The sequence below is a fragment of the Cylas formicarius genome, unplaced genomic scaffold, assembly GCF_029955315.1.
Source record: "Cylas formicarius isolate icCylForm1 unplaced genomic scaffold, icCylForm1.1 PGA_scaffold_2__14_contigs__length_35257938, whole genome shotgun sequence".
NCBI classification, from domain to species: domain Eukaryota; kingdom Metazoa; phylum Arthropoda; class Insecta; order Coleoptera; family Brentidae; genus Cylas; species Cylas formicarius.
This window is the reverse complement of record NW_026844319.1, coordinates 34022611-34039538: the sequence shown is the minus strand read 5'-3', so window position 1 is coordinate 34039538 and position 16928 is coordinate 34022611. Positions and strand designations below refer to the sequence as shown.

Here is a 16928-nt window from a genome sequence, read left to right as displayed (position 1 = left end):
GATCCTATAAAGTGCGGCCACGCTCTGGTCGTCCCAGGAGAAGAGTCTTCTTTTGTGACAAAAATTAGAATTAATTCTAAAACAAGCGCTCCAAATCTCGCAGAGGAAATCAGGGAAGAGTTCTCAAAAAATGTTAGCCCTCAAAAGATGAGAAACTGCTTGTATCGAGCCGGTTATAACGGCCGCGGTGTCAGAAGGAAACCATTAATTTCGGAAAAAAATCGAAAAAAACGCAATAGAAAATCCTTTTGAACTATGCATAAAAAATTTTTATTACGATTTCTTTGTTTCAATTATATAACAACAAACACAAATAAATTTGTCAAATGTCACTAGTAAAAACAATAAAAAAAAGCTTCTGAAAATAATTTACACGTGCAGATAAAAGGAAGACAGTCATAACTATCGATCTCCCAGAACATATTTCAAAAACCAACAATTTTCTTAAACCAGAACTTCTCGACGAACCTACCTAGTTATATCAAAGACAAGTCAAGGAAGTAATTACTAACTCCACACTATTTAGTAACAAAGACAAATATTTTTTAACAATTATGAATTCACATCGCCGAAATTATATTCTTTAGTTGAATTACATAAATAAGACCACTTGTGTCTTATGTAACAGCTTCAGCAGTTAAACTCCCAACAAAATTAGTAAATATTTTAAAGTTCCACACAGATTTTAAACCAAAATTTGCAATAAAAAATTCTTTTGAATTAATCAACAAAATTAAAGATATCAAAATCCACCTATGGAGATGATAGATTTAGTAGATTTTACCCAAACTCGGAAACAGGTTAACCCATTGGTGAAACAAGATTTATTAGATTGGTTAGTAGTATCTTTAGCCCAAAACCATTTTGAATTTAATTTACAGATTTACATCTCTAAGGAAGGTTTGATTATGGGAAACCCACTTAGTCCTTTGCTAGGCGAGATTTTTATGGATGGTTTGGAAAATATCATACTAGAACATCCTTTAAGGAAAAGTTTTCTATGGTGGTATAGATACGTGGATGATGTCTTTGCTTGCCATTGAACAGGATAACTCTATTAATTTTTACGAAAACGATAAACAAATTAGATTTTTCCATTTATCTTAAACCTTCGCACACGGACACAGTCATAAATAACAGCTCAAATCACCGTTATGCATACAAAATAGCTGCATTTCACTCTTTTTCTCTTAATACGCCACAGCAGAAAATTCCAACAAAGGAAAGAAACGAGAAGTTTGGATATGACTGATCGTATATAGATACCTCGGTAGTTACTAATATCGGCACGATAAGCAGATTTACAAATTGTGCCCCTCCAAGATTCCGAAAAAAATTATATAGAACCGATATATAAAAAAGTTAAAAATATCAGTTGGCTGCATTTTAAAGCAATGAAGTCAGCTTCTCTATTGATGTATTCGTTTTTAGTTCACTTCGTTGCCGTTATTTTCGTAGCAGACGCATTAACTGAATTGGGAACGGCGTCCACTTGGAGTGGCCATACTGAACATGTTCCCGTGGTCAAATTTCTTTCCTAAACGTTTTTAGAACGCGTGGTTTTTGAGTGGACGCCGCGCAGTCGTACCTCGATTTTTAAAATGCGAGGTTTATGCTAAATATACCGGCAGTAAGCAACATAAATATTTATTATCAATAACAATATCTCAAATTATGCAAATACGAATGTGATACGCCGATCAGCCTAACAATATCTTTAGATCCGAGAGTGGAGTAAGTAATACGCATCTATATATCTAAATTACAACCATCAACCAATGAAGTGGACGTTTCATCATAAAAGAAAAACATAATTCCTTTTCGTAAAATGATTTCACGGTTATTTACATGAAATATGTTGTATATGTTCAGTCTAATATTATCAAAAATTGGAGAACGCAAAAAATCCTAAATTTCTGTTTAGGTTATTGTCATAAGCTTAGGAATTATGATCACATTTCTATTAGAAAAAATCTAAGTGGGACTATCAGAAAGACATTAGCGCCACCTTCCAACTTAAATTTATAAAATCGAAGCTTCTATTTATTACCGAATGATCCACGTGAGCACGTGATACACTGCACAGGGAGCTCTAAATAATTAGGTTGTTATTTATGGTATTCTTCTTCTTCCTGGTCTTTTATGCCATAAACTTTCCTTTGAAGAACGTATATTAAAAATCCGTATTAACTTTCGTTCCTCATACTATGCCCAAGGTATTCGAGCTTTCTTTTCTTGATAGTGTTCACTGTTTCTAAATCCGTTTGCATTCGTTCCAGTAGTTTTTTGCTAGTCAATCTGTCCACTACCTTCTTGGGGTTGGCGCGTTTAATGTCCATGATTCCATTCCACAGAAAAGTACAGAGAAAATAAAACCTCCAAGGAGTCTAATTTTGATGCCCTTACTTCCTCCATTCTAATTTTAATTTCCTCTCAAGTAGCTGAACTGTGATGCTTTATTAATTACCATGAACTTGGCGGCCTTTGACGGCTGATGTCTGTTATCTGATTGATTACATCTTGTAAGCTACTCATCTGACATCTTCAATTGTTCCCCGTTTAAAAGAATTCCCATGTCGGCCTTCTCAAGGGCTTCATTTCTGGGTACAGACTGACTCACAATGAGTGGCGAAAGGATGCACCCCTGCCTTACTCTGCGAAGAATGTTGATCGCGTCGGTTTGCTCTCCCATACTGATCTTAATACGAACTCACTGGTTCTAATAAAAGATCCTGATAATACTCAGATCTTTATCATCCACGCGCCTGTTTCTCAAAACCTCCATAATCTTTTCATGTTTTATTTAGTCAAAGACGAAATAAGCGAAAATAGTCATATCCCTCCAACTTTGGAAACGCTGGATGATTTTGCGGAACACCTTTAGCATGTGACTCAAAAGACTGGCAGTGCGATAGTCATGTTTTGTCTCCCTGTCTCTTTGGTAGTACTATAAATCCTGTGATGAACCATTCTTTCAAGATGTTCCCAAGAAGTTTATTTTGAATGCACTTCATCTGGTCTAACTTCATCTGTCACGATAATGGGTCCAGATGATTCCTCGTTCATCTATGTACTTTTTCCGAATCTGTTTGATCATACACATCCACAGTGCTTTATTTTTTTGAAAAAGTGAGTAATTGGCAAGCCTGCGACCGCTGAAAATCGAAAGGACGTGGAAGTAAACGTTAAACGGTACAGCGGATTAAAATCCGTTGTGCCTGCTGGCCGTGGACGTATACCGGACCGCAAATATCGCCTCTTTCAAATGCATTCGATGCGTGAAATACGACCCTTGGGCCACAATTAAAGCGATTTATTGTTTATTTGTTTTGTTCGTAATCCTAGCGATCTCTCGGCTAGAGTGAAATTTCACCATTCGGTTGTCGTTCATTATAACCATCCGATTCCGGGTCCGGATCAGAGTCCAATCGAAATTGGCTTTTCCGTCACTTATTGTAACAAACTCTATATCAAACAAACATAAAATTTCGGTAAGGATCAATTCAAGCATCTGTGGTCTTAGCAGGCCTGAGCAAGCATCTGAAAAATTCAGAATGAACTGTGGCAAAGAAGGAGGTTGAAACAAAATGTGGAAGTACCGTGCGTTTGATAACATTTTAATTGGCTGTAATTTTTTTGTTTTTAGAGATATCAAACACTATTGAATACATAATATACAGGGTGTACCATTTAAAAAAGTATGATGTGGGCTTAGATGTCAGAAAATTGATAGTGTTTTGTTTCATACGTGGCTTGGAAAAAAACTTAGCTCCTAACCCCACATTGTTTTTGTTTGCCTTGGTATATCTAACAACCAAAAACAATTAACAACAACCAATTAAAATGTTATCAAGATAAATTGTGATGCGGGTTTAAAGAGTGTCAGAGAAGGACAAAACAAAACAACTTTGAGCTTAAATTTAAATGAAAAACATCTTTTATATTTACCGATCCAGCACAGCATTGGCACGTAGACACGTACCACGCTTAATATTTGTGTTGGTCGCCGAAGAACTGGCAGCCGCCACATAATTTTCGCACATTTTTACGGTAACTGTTGCTGAAAGTAGATCTACGGTTGAAAAACTATTAGCGACGTAAAAGAAACCGTCTGGCGCCTTGAAGCACGCACGCGATGTCAATATTTCCTGTGTGAGTAACGCGTCTTCAATGTACCGATTAGAAAAAAATTTAAATGGTTTCAGTCGTTTCGCGGTTAAGATTGTACATATCCGACTAGTTGCAACTGCCAGTGAGGTCTTAAAACCCAATTGTATTATCCACCTCTCTTATTTGTTAACCTATGCCAGTGACGGCGAACTTATGACACGCACAAACAAATATTTGTGAAATATTTTAATCAAATACAAAATATTTCGAAAAAACAACAATATATGGAAAATGGAAAGTCGTGGGGTGATTCTCCTTATACACACACAAAATGGCTGCATTTAACTATTTTATACATAGACTTCTTAATACGCCACTCTCAACAGAAAATTACAACAAAGAACTTAATATCATTAAACAAATAGCACTGAACAACGGCTACAATCCGTCCATTAGAGATAAAATTATAAATAAAAAACAAATACAGACAACAGTAAACTCTATTTATCCGAAACCAAATACAGAACACGAACAATTTAAAATAATTACATACATAGGAGAACCTAGCGAAAAAGTTTCAAAAGATTTGTCAAAATGTGGTTTAAAAATAGCTTTCAGAGCTAACAACACAATAGGAAAATATTTAAAAAACAATAAATCCCAAAAATCAGGGGTCTACAGGTTGAAATGTGGATCCTGTACTAAAATTTATATTGGACAAACAGATAGATCCTTCAAGAAACGCATTAACGAACATATAAGAGCGTTTAAAAACAATAGTCTAGATTCTAATTATGCTACACACTTAAACACAGAAAAACACATTTTTGACGACAATTTTGATATATTACACACAGCCACAAAAAGTAGAAAATTAAATTTATTAGAAGCTATGGAGATTAACAAAATGAGACATTCAAATGTATTGCTTAACGATCAATTACATTCAAATACCTCTCCTTTATTGAACTTAAATTCTCGCAACAACATTAATTCAGATGTAATGGCCATTTTTCGGTATATATAGTAGCAGGTAGTTTGTAAATATTACATTTGATAAAGACACGGTGTTGTCGAAACAATTGTCATGTCATAATATATAATTTCGTGAAAATCTGAACTTTTTGTTCTTATTTATTTTGATAAATGGAAAGTCATGTATTCAATAGGTCGGTGATTTAGAGATAGAAGATTTTGGACTCAAGGACTTAACGAAATTGTTTAAAGAATGAAAATGAGCACAACTACGGAGAAGACATTTTTGAAGGTTTGGTACAAATCTGCTACCATTCTTTTCATTCACATACTTCTGGGAACTATTTTTCTCAGCACTAAATAATATTAATGAACGTACTCAGTTAACAGACGAAGTCAATAGCGCTTGCTTGTTCTGGAAATGTACCAAGCATAACCACGAAATAGAAGATTTCGCAGACAAACTTCAGCAACACAAAACACCAATTTTTCACATGTATTTATGGTCTAATATTCCAATATATTAGTTAATTTGCTATGTTGTGTAAATGTAAATCGTTGGTTTCATAATTTTGATTTTTGTATTTCAAATGGTATACAGCACACAATTAACTTGCAAAAATTATAAATATATCTATTTTTTTAGTGTTTACTTTAATGACGCCATTAAAATTATGTGTCGATTTTCCCTATGCGGCGTTGCCAAGCTTCGTCTGTCAATTCACTACGTCTAATCTTCTCGGCGGACACCTGTCAAATTTATGGGCGCTAATTAACTGCTATTAAATTGCCGCGAAAAAAAAAGGAATTAAGAGTCCCGACCTCTCACTCGAGCGGGTTTCCGTCAAAGCGGTACAATAGAACGATTTTCAAATATCGTCTAGAAGGAAGGAAAGTTCGGGAAAAGCGCGGCGCCCATAAATCAAAAACGATAAAATATGGCCGGGGCGCGGTACAATGTGGGCAGAACGGTGGTTTCGCGGATCGGGATACGAGATCTGGTGCGAATCTCGCGTGTGTGCAAACGCCGATCGAAACGGAAAATCGAAATCACTTTCACCCGCCACGTCGATCGTCGAAACCGATAAATAATGCCCGATTAATTGCGCAATTACCGAACGTAATTTGGACCTTTTGCTTAATTCTAGGCTGTTTATTCACAACGCCCCATCTTCTATCTCGTTTATGCGAAGGCATGGTAAAAAGTAAAAGAAAATATTGTTACTGTCAAAACAAAAAAAAATGCTACAATTCTAGCTTTAACAGTGATAGTAAGATATTTGTTTTTTATTTACTTTCTAATGTGCCCTAACATGACGAACACACGTCACAAAGGCACGCGAAGAATGATTATATTACAAAAAAAAAACAAGAGAAAAGTCTTGAGTGACATAGCAAAAATATCTAAGTGTCATAAGTTCTTTGCAAGTAACGTACAGACCGCCTCCATATACAGACCGCCTTCATATACAGACCGCCTCCATATACAGATCGCCTCTGTATACGGACCGTCTTTGTATATGGACCGTCTTCATAGAGAGAACAGTTTCATAAATAGATTCTTTTTACAAAGAAGTTATATTTTTATATAAATATATTTTTTATATATATATATAATATATATATATATATATATATATATATATATATATATATATATATATATATATATATATATATATATATATATATATATATATATATATATATATATATATATAAATTTATATAAAAAAAAATATAAAAAATTTTATATAAATCAATTTATCATTTTTTTTTAAATACTCGCTCTACTGTGCTCCGGTCGTGATTAAACTGTTTGAAATAATATTTTTATATTTAATTAATTTATATTTAATGAAATTAAATAAAACTGAAAATGATGTTTGGTATGTTTTTTTAGACACTCGCATGCTTTGCACTATATTTAGGCGCACAGAACAAGGCAGGTGTTAGAGTTGTTATCACCCTAGCATTAAAAAACAATTTTGGACAGTCTACGTTGTTATTTAAAAATGCCGCCAAACAGGCAAAATGATAAAAATAAATAAGAACTAAAAGTTCAGATTTCCACGAAATTATATATTTTTTCATGACAATTGTTTCGACAACACCGTGTCTTTAGCAAATGTATTATTTACAAACTACCTGCTACTGTATATCCCGAAAAATGACCATAAAACCTTAATTAAAGTTGTGAGAATTTAAGTTCAATAAAGGAGAGGTATTTAAATCTAATTGATCGTTAAGCAATACATTATTCTATTTATCCGAAACCTAATACAGAACACCAACAATTTAAAACAATTACATACATAGGAGAACCTAGTGAAAAAGTTTCAAAACAACAACAAAAATTTATATTGGACAAACAGGTAGATCCTTCAAGAAACGCATCGACGAACATAAAAGAGCGTTTGAAAACAATAGTCTACATTCTAATTATGCTACACACTTAAACACACACACACACACACAAGTATTTTACAGAAGGGAGTAGAAAAAGATAGCAACATTTGTGAATATTTAAACACAGTAACACAGTAGTTATAAAACCTGTGAAGATATTCCTGAACCTGCGACAGTCATTGATGCTCTTCACGGGCACGTATAACTATTGGTCATAAGAATATGAAATATTTTTTTTAAAATGAAAACATTCGTCTATGTTCGCTATGAAAAAACAAAACCTGAGTCCTAGAACTAGGTTAAAGAATTTTGAAATGACAACCGTGCACACCGAATTGTACATGTTTTTCCAACATCCATTATCTAACGCTTCAGACACATTTCGAGCATACAGTGAGAAATTAGTAGGCCCACCCCTTAAAAAGCCATGTTGCGTTTCACCAAGAACGTACCCAATTTTAAAAAACAACTCCTCCATTATAGTTATGAATGGATGCTATGTTGGCACATTTCCAAAGAGTCGGGAAGCTTCCCTTCTTTTATTAAATATTAAAAACAGAAGTAGCATCAGAAATTCCGCACAAGTTTTTAAAAAGATCGGGGGAAATTTGTCTTTATTTTAAAGTAAATATGTAACATGGGGTATCTAATACCATGATATTTACAGGACTTGAAAGTGTTTTACTTTGACTAACTTCTAAAATTTCTCCGATTAACATTTTTTGGCGAAGGCAGGGGCGAAGATTTTTGTGGTGTTTTGTGTGATGTGAACTGATTTTTCCAAAATTTTCCGAAAATATTAGATGCATTATCCCGATTATTATTATTTGTAAGAGGAAAAATTGTGTAACAACTGCCCTATACTCGGATCGAAAATTGACTTGCATATTACCCCCAAAAATATTGATAATCAAATAACTTTTTAGGAGTTGCCTATCCAGCGTTCTCAGCAATTAAAGAAAAACTGTACTCTACACCGTTAGAGTGGCAACCACACAGCACGTTAGAAGTGACAAGAGGGATTTTGATTAGTTGTTTTTTAATTAAATAGATAAACAAAGACTCAAAATATTGTACTGAGGAAAGTAAAATTGGCACTTACTCAACTTGTTAAAGTTCACAGGTTCAAATTACAATAAAAAAATTGAAAAGTTAAACATAGCTGATTATCAATGTGGAATCCCTAACTAACTAACCGAAAACTTTCAACTGATCATCTAAACTTCAATGTGCCTTTAAAAAATGCCACCAAATAAAACAAAAATTAAAAAATTGATTTCCCTTTCTGGTTCGTAACTGTTGCGAACGCACCAAAGGTTCTGGTCTGGTCGGTTGCGAAAAAAAAAAGCGATTTTCTAAAACCGTCGGTGGATATATAATGATGGCCCCGATGCACGTCGAAAACAAAAAACGGTCTGGCCACGCCCACCTCGCCCGACGAGATATCTACGTATTCAATAGGCATAAATTAATTATAATGCATTTAATGATACCCCCATGACGAGGCCCTTGGTGTAAACGGAAGATTTACTAGTGTAAAAGGTGGCTATTACATTACGAGAAGACAATCTCCATTATTTATCCATTAACGCGTTAACGGCTATAGGAAAGCGCCACATACGTCAATGGGGGGCGGGTTTAAGGAGCGTGCCGCCCCCGGGCCTGCTCGCGCTCGGGTCATAGCGATGATATCCTCTCCAAAGGAAACTCGGACAGTTACTGACAGAGGGCTTTGATATACAAAAATAGGAAGCCTTTTGAGTGACTGAAACTTTGTCAAGACGGGTATACAGCAAGGAACTGTGCTAGGGCCCCTATTATTTAATGTAAAAAATGTAAATGAATTAAGAGACCGTACAGTGTTCATCTTCAGGCTATAAGTGTCATAGTTAAAATTATGTTTAAAATACCGAAATTTTACTCTACTACGTTACTTTATGGTAGAGGTATTTGATCTGTTAGTCTGTTCAATATTGTAATAATAATAATAATAATAATATTGTAATGATAATTTTATACCTGTATTTTAAAAGCAATAAAATTAGTAGGGTGGTGCAAAATTGGTTTCGTATAGGATTTGATGTGTTTAATGATGACGTTATTGAGGCCTCTGAACTTCTATTTTTTATAATCTACACTTCCGAGTTTCTCTATCACTTTCTTTGAACCAATTTTAATGCTTACACACTAGTTTTATTTTAGTTTTAGACACCTACAGAGCGATTAAAGAAAAACCAATATTATACTCAATGTTTGTCAAATTCTGTAAGAATTCCCGTCAACACTATATTAAAGTATCTGTTTAAGTCCATTACGTTTAATACCAAATTAAACAAAATCATAAACAGTCAAGATCGGATATTATCTCCTTTACTCCTTATAACCCATTGACATGAAAGAGGCCTTATTAATTTGTGTTTTATTGATATTAGTCCATATTTCTCCCGTAACTTTTTCTTATTCATCCGAGGAGACAGGTTTGGGTGATGATCGCTAAGCTGACTACCCAGTGGTCTATTGGGTTAAGGTCTGGACTACGTGGAAGCCAGTCCAAGGTCTCAATATTCACCTCATATAAATAATTTTGTACTATTCTTGTAGTATGTGGACATCTCTTGTAATCTTGCAAACTTATTACATTATCATTATATTCCGTATTTCATTTTCTAACTGAGATAAAGATGTGAATATAAAAACAAGATACTAAGAAGAAATGGGACCCGACCGACGTCGAATAGTGTTGACGAAATTCTCACAGAATGTGATAAACATTGGAGTATAAAACTGGTATATAGACTAACCAAAGACTTAAATTTAAATAAACACACAGCTAGACACACCAGAATTTCTATCTGCCGAAAATTTTTTGAGTAAAACGGTTTACTTTTTTTTCAACTAAATAGGTAACAATGTGGATTTCGTGATACCCTCTTCACAATTATCGCCAATACGAAATATTCTGACAAGGTTCAACTGATTCGAGGACTCAAACTCCAAAGACGCCAGCTTTAACAACTCAAGCAGGCATTGATAACATTTCTTTAGGAAACATTTCAGCGCTCTGGATTAAAGCAGTCGATACGATGAAAACGTTCTACAAAACAGTGTATTCAACATATTTGCTTGCTTTCGCTGGTGATAAGAGTTTGTGTTTGGTCCCTAATAGGTATTACTCGTTTAACATCGAACAATTAACTTTTTTAAGACCCAATACAACGTTAAACTAGTTTTTCCTCAATACAGGATGAAAAAGAAATTTACAAAAAAAGCACACACCGCCGAAGATGTTTTTGACGCTGTTTTAGAGATTTCTCTCATAATCTCTCAGTTGGTTAGAAAGAAAAAAATACTATTCGCCGTCATTAACGATTTCTGGATAAGGATCAAAAAATAATATATAATGAATGGGAGTCAAACGGAGGGAGCTTGCTCTCATTAAAAAATCTTTTAACATTTTTAAAGCAAGGTAGGTTGGAAAAAAAAAAGTTCAAAATGTTATGGTCAATTTTTGTATTTTTTTTAATTCGCTTATTTGTAACAGATGGGGGTAGGGGGGACTTAAGAGTGTGTCCATAGATAGATCTCATTGACCTTTGATAAATATTTTAACATTCTTATTTTAAATATAGTATGTATGTAAATATAGGATGTATCCTTCACTAAATCTGCTAAGAGTGTCGAGGAGTTGTCCGTTAGGGTTGGCATGTTGGAGGACAGGGCTAATGTCTGGTTCGAAAATAATTATCTTAATTTAAATTTAGACAAGACCCAGAGTATTGTGTTTTCCTCCAATTGCTTGGTAAATAGTGGACAGTCCGTCAAGTTGCTTGGCATTAGGATCGATGATAGTCTAAATTGGAAACAACATATCTCAGACCTGAAAAATAGATTGTCCAGCAACATATTCGTTCTTCGACGACTGAGAGGCCTGATAGGAACAAGGACTCTGCTTATGGTCTATTTTTCTTTGTTGCATTCGCACTTATGGTATGGCACGGTGCTGTGGGGTGATTCAAGTCGTTGCTAATATAGAATATAGGGACCATTGTCAACCTGATTTTAAAAAATTTAAAGTGATGCCCCTTCCTTGCATCTATATCTACTACCAGTTATTAGAGATACAAAGAACGATAGGAAACTTTAGCGCTAATTCCGATTGCCATGCCTATCCAACTAGTTCGGGGGATCTCCTTAGACGGCCTGGGTTTAGACTGAGGAAGTCTGAGGGCAACTCGTTGAACCTGAAATTGTATAATGTTTTGCCAGGTATTCCTACAACGTCATTGTTTTTACTCACTGACACTGTCACTGGTATCGATGCGCTATAAAACTGTATATTACTGTATAATTTTGTTTGTATTAGATGTGTGTTTTTATGTTATTTTTTAATGTGATTTTATTACACTTGAATATAACTTCGGACTTGCTACAATTGTACGTTCCTTTTGTACGAAAAGTAGTCAATAAATGAATCTATCTATCTATCTATAAAACCCTATATATTTTTTCAATTCCTAGGACAATTTTCGAAATATTTTCTGTTTGATGTTATAGCTATAGCTTTAACGTTTACGTATGATTTTTATAATTTCAATTGAAAACCTTTCCAATCAGGAAAAGGCTTCTTCTTTGTTTCCCTTATAAATGAACCTAACAGCTTGCACGTTCAATTAATGGAACTTAACTTTGACAATCTGGGAAAATAGTACACACATTTTTTGAAAGTTTTTATGATTCTCTTGATAAATATTTTTTTAGCAACATGGTTAATAAATAAAAAACGATTTGAAATAATCTTCCTGTGTATATAGTCCGGCATGATATTTGAAGATGATTTCCTGATTGACAATTCATACTAATACGCTGTCATAGTTGTCTCCAATGTATTGAATATAAAAGTAATAGGGTGTATTTTCCTATAAATATTACATATACTCATAAGAAGTTATCCTAATTTTTAATTCTATGGCAAACTTATGAGAATATGACTAAATTTTTGAAACAATAAATCAACATATAAAATGAATAATAGAACAAAGAGTTAACGAGTATTTCCAACCTCAAATTTTCGATACTTATAGTTTACCATAACAGCATAACAAAGTTTGCATCCGTTTTCTTTCATCCATCAGATGCCAATTAAAATTTCACTTTTCTCAAGTGACGTATCGACCGTTTTGATGAAAGCATCGATTATTTATTTTAGTTTACAATATACCGGGGCGTAAAATTATAACCTGCACTCGGAAATATCGTAAATTCAATACTAAGTGGAAAATTACTCACTGCGAAACCGCTCGGACCAATTTTTGTTCGATTTAGCGATCTTACCTGCAAAAAACGGAAACAATTAGCGGGACGAGAAAGCAAGACGGAAGCATTATTAACGGCTGATGCGTAAACAATACACACTTAACATTAATTCAGCATCATTTACATAATTTAGAATAATATATCTAAAAGCAAAACATTAAAAACTTGCGTCCAAAGCTCCAATGTTTTTTATTTTATAACATCAATATTTCTGTCAAATTAATAAATCATAATTATTTAAAATTTATTAATAATCAATTAAATTAATTAAATTAATAATTAATTAATCTATTGGATTTAAATCAGGTGACCTGGGTGGCCAAAATTGTGGCCCAGCACGCCCAATCCAGCAATCGTGCTACTAAACTGAAGTGCGGTGAAGTTCCGTCATGCATAAACCATATAGAACGTCTTTGCTCTAGCGGACATACTCCAAAAGGTCAGGTAATACATGTTCGATAAATTGTCTGTACTGCTCGCCAGTAAGTCTACCAGGCAGAAAGTGAGACCCGATAAGGAAATACCCTATAACTCCAATCCAAACATTTACCAAAAATTGCTCTTGAAAATGGTTTTCAATTACGGCTTGAGGATTATTATCGGGAAAAACATGCCTCGTCGGTAAACAACACTTGTGGTAAAAACTTTGTGTAAATCTTCACACAGCCACTCTTAGCGGAACATCCCTTGGCAAAAGCGCTTGGACTCGTTGCATATGATAAGGGTAAAATTGTTGATCTTTTAAAATTCGCCATACTACGTTTACGACAGCTTCCTCTATCTGAACCGTTCTTACTGTTCTTGGTCTCCTTATTAGAGCAGTAGACCCCTTAAAACTACCCGTTTCACCAAGTCTGGAGTGAATATTAACAAAAAGTTGTCTGTTAGATATAAAAATTAATATTGCATTTTTTTTCTTTAAGCGAAAACCGCGCGTCGTAGGAAAGCAAGTCCATGCACCAAATTTGCTCCAAATTGAACGAGGATTTTAAAAATAACTTTTGTTTTCAGAAAAAGCAGTGACGTGCCATCTTTTTCTTTAAAAATATTCAGTTCAAACATGTACGGACGCCACTGGTAAAAATAAAAATGCAGCTTTGTACTGCTTTGGTTCAAGCTTCAAGTAATAAGTGTCGACAAGTGCCCCACCATATTAGTTTTGATTGGTTTTAGTTCTAGCGTCGGAGCACAGATCCGATGACGTACACAAAACCTCCATTATGTACAAAAATAATACAAAAAAAAGGAATTCTAAGTTCAATTCCTTTGGATTTCTCTTGCTATGGGAATTGACTTTATATTCCTGACTTTTTGCCGAATATTCTGCTGGCTTCTTCGGAGTGGGTGAAATAAGTTTAGAAGTTCAGAAAATGTATATATCTATAACAAAAAAAATCCAAATTCACAGTCTCATGCTGCGTTGAATGTTTAAAGTTTAATTTTTTATACATATTCTGTTTATTGTTATTATGATTTTGTATATTATGCAATTCAATTAACGATTTAAATTGTTATTTTTAGACAGAGATAGAAGAACCAACAACACACTCACTAAGTTTTGCGATAGTATATTAAAATTTGAAAGGATGGTAATGCTCTACAAAATACTACGTGGCTGGGATGGTTTATGATCCTATCTTCGAAGACTTATTATTATACCGCAATGATAAATAATCACTGTATAAATCGTGGGGGTATTTGATTTGAGTTCTGGTCCGTGCGATCGTTTATCAAACTTCAGGTGTGCTCAGATTGATTTCTTTGCATGTCTAAACTGCCAAGTATGGAGGGACGAGGATGTTTCAGACGAGAGCGCATAGACGAATGATACTCGCCATCAAAATAGAATAACAAAAACTGGTTAACGAAAATAGAAAATACTGTTGAGAAATGAAACGGTATAATAAAAAAATTCCTATAACAGCGTGGTTACTCGTAGTTCCAGAAAGGACCTGAAATGACCAAACAGGAATAAAACATAATTTCCTATTCATATTGATAAGACTGTACCTTAATGAAATAATAAAAAGTTATATAATTTCTAGACTCTTTGATGGTTGAAAAAGATTCATTAATATAATTTGTTTGATTCAATTTTATTTTTTTAAATTTTATTACTTACGACTGCCAGGACTATTAGGCTAAACTTCTTCTACTTCTAGTCACATAGTTTTGGTATGTTTAGTTTCGAATTTTTGATATTTAATCACAGATATTTTGAAGCTATGGGAGTACTACACTGAAAAACGAAGGGTCAATTTAAGAGTTAGTTAAGTGGAGTCAGGAGATTTGGGGTTTCCTATAGACGGAATGATCTTAGATTAAGTTTGTTTTTCAATTATTTAAGATTGCCTAGAAAGGAAAGAGTGTTGTTATTTCTAATATTTGGGTGTATGTACCTACAAATAAAACAAGTAAATCCAGTTTACAATCTTGTTCGATGTTGCCATTTTTAGTTAGTTTTCCATCGCGTACACATACCAACAAAAGACGAAAATGTGAAGCGACAAGGAGAAAATAAACAAACAAGGCGTTGCACTATCGGAAAAATGCAGGAACAGGAAAATGCGTTTTATTTATAGAATGTTCACGCATTTACGTTTGGTGGGTCGTACGTGCTTCTCCTTGGGTATTTCTTCAGTGCGGAGAGCGTAACCGGTGGCTTTCCAACACTAATTGATACCAGCTTCGGGTTCAATTCGCAATAAGTTTCCAATCGGTTATTTAGTTTTTATTTGGACGCCATTACGCGTTTGCGGAATGCTTAAAGCTATCGGTCGAACATATCTGTGGGGTTCGTTACTTTCTTGTGCGTGTCGGATTTTCATTTTCGTCGCGCTTTTCCGGAAGTTGCCCAAACAAAAGTATCTGGTTGACATCTAACTGACAGTGGTGTCAGTTTTCGTTTGGTTTATATTACATCCCAGTAAATCGGTAAAACTTTGTCCAAAGATCGTAAAGTGTTAGTGCAGTGTTGCTAAATGGGGCTGAGATATGGACCCTCAAGGAAATTCTAGTATTTAGCTCCCCCGGGAGACAAAATATTGGTCAAAAAAATGTCAAAAATTGTCCATAGTTTATAGACGTTTGAAAAAAATAATTACAAATTCGAATTTGAGAAAAAACCTGAAAATCTCATTTTGGGCTGAAAAATCGACCCGAAAATCGGTGCTTAATTTTGAAAGTTTTATATCTCGCTTATGTATAATTTTGAGAATTTCTCTATCTGACAATACCAAAAAGTCTGATCCAAGTTGTACCGTTTGCCGTCGCGAACGGTTTATGTGGGACGCTGCAACTTTTTAAAAAATGCTTAATTACAAATAAATGGAGCTGGCTGGGGGAGGGGGGCTTTATGGTATTGGCGGGAAGACATCATTAACCTCCATCTTCCAAAAAAATTTTACCCTTCTCGGAGCAACGAAGATATTTGAAAACATCAAAAATGTAAATTCGACTTTCTCTATCTGCGAAAAATATTAAAGATTCTTCTCTGTATTACCATGAAGACACCACCGCTGATTTATTTGAAAGTTGGTTTAAAAACAAACTAGAAATTCCTGCTAATAGCGTAATTGTAATGGACAACGCAAGTTATCACAATAGACAGCTGCCTAAAACCCCTTCGTCATGTGTGTGTTTGAAAACAAAAATCCAAAACTACGTGTCTAATAACGACATTTATTTTTACGAAGATTATACCAAAAAGCAATTAATTGAGGTTCTACAAAGCTTAAACCTACAAAAGGAATACGTCTGTGATAATTATGCAAAAAATCTTACCACTGTATACTTAATCACATTGAACATGTTTGGCACCAACATCCCTCCAAAAAGTTGGACAAATTCTGTTAAACATATAGAAAAACAGAACAATCCATATTGCAAATAATATAGAACAAATAACAATAGAATAATTTTAAGTAATTTAAGTAGGTAACAAAAATAATTTGTAATTTTATTTTAGATTTACACATAAATACATACATAAATAAATAAATATTGTTTAGTATCTTTCCTAACAAACCCCCAAATAATTAAATTCTAAGCATAGTACGGACCATATTTCATTCTTACAGCTTGTCCGGGTCTTTCCTTAATTCGTATCAGTTAGTCACTTT

At 34.2% G+C, this 16928-nt stretch overlaps 1 protein-coding gene across 2 annotated transcripts in view; it reads right to left on the bottom strand.

Annotated features, from left to right (window-relative positions):
• Positions 1-16928, bottom strand: part of LOC132697864 (uncharacterized) — a 189367-nt gene that overhangs the window by 82907 nt on the left and 89532 nt on the right. The gene's annotated exons all lie outside the window — the stretch shown is intronic.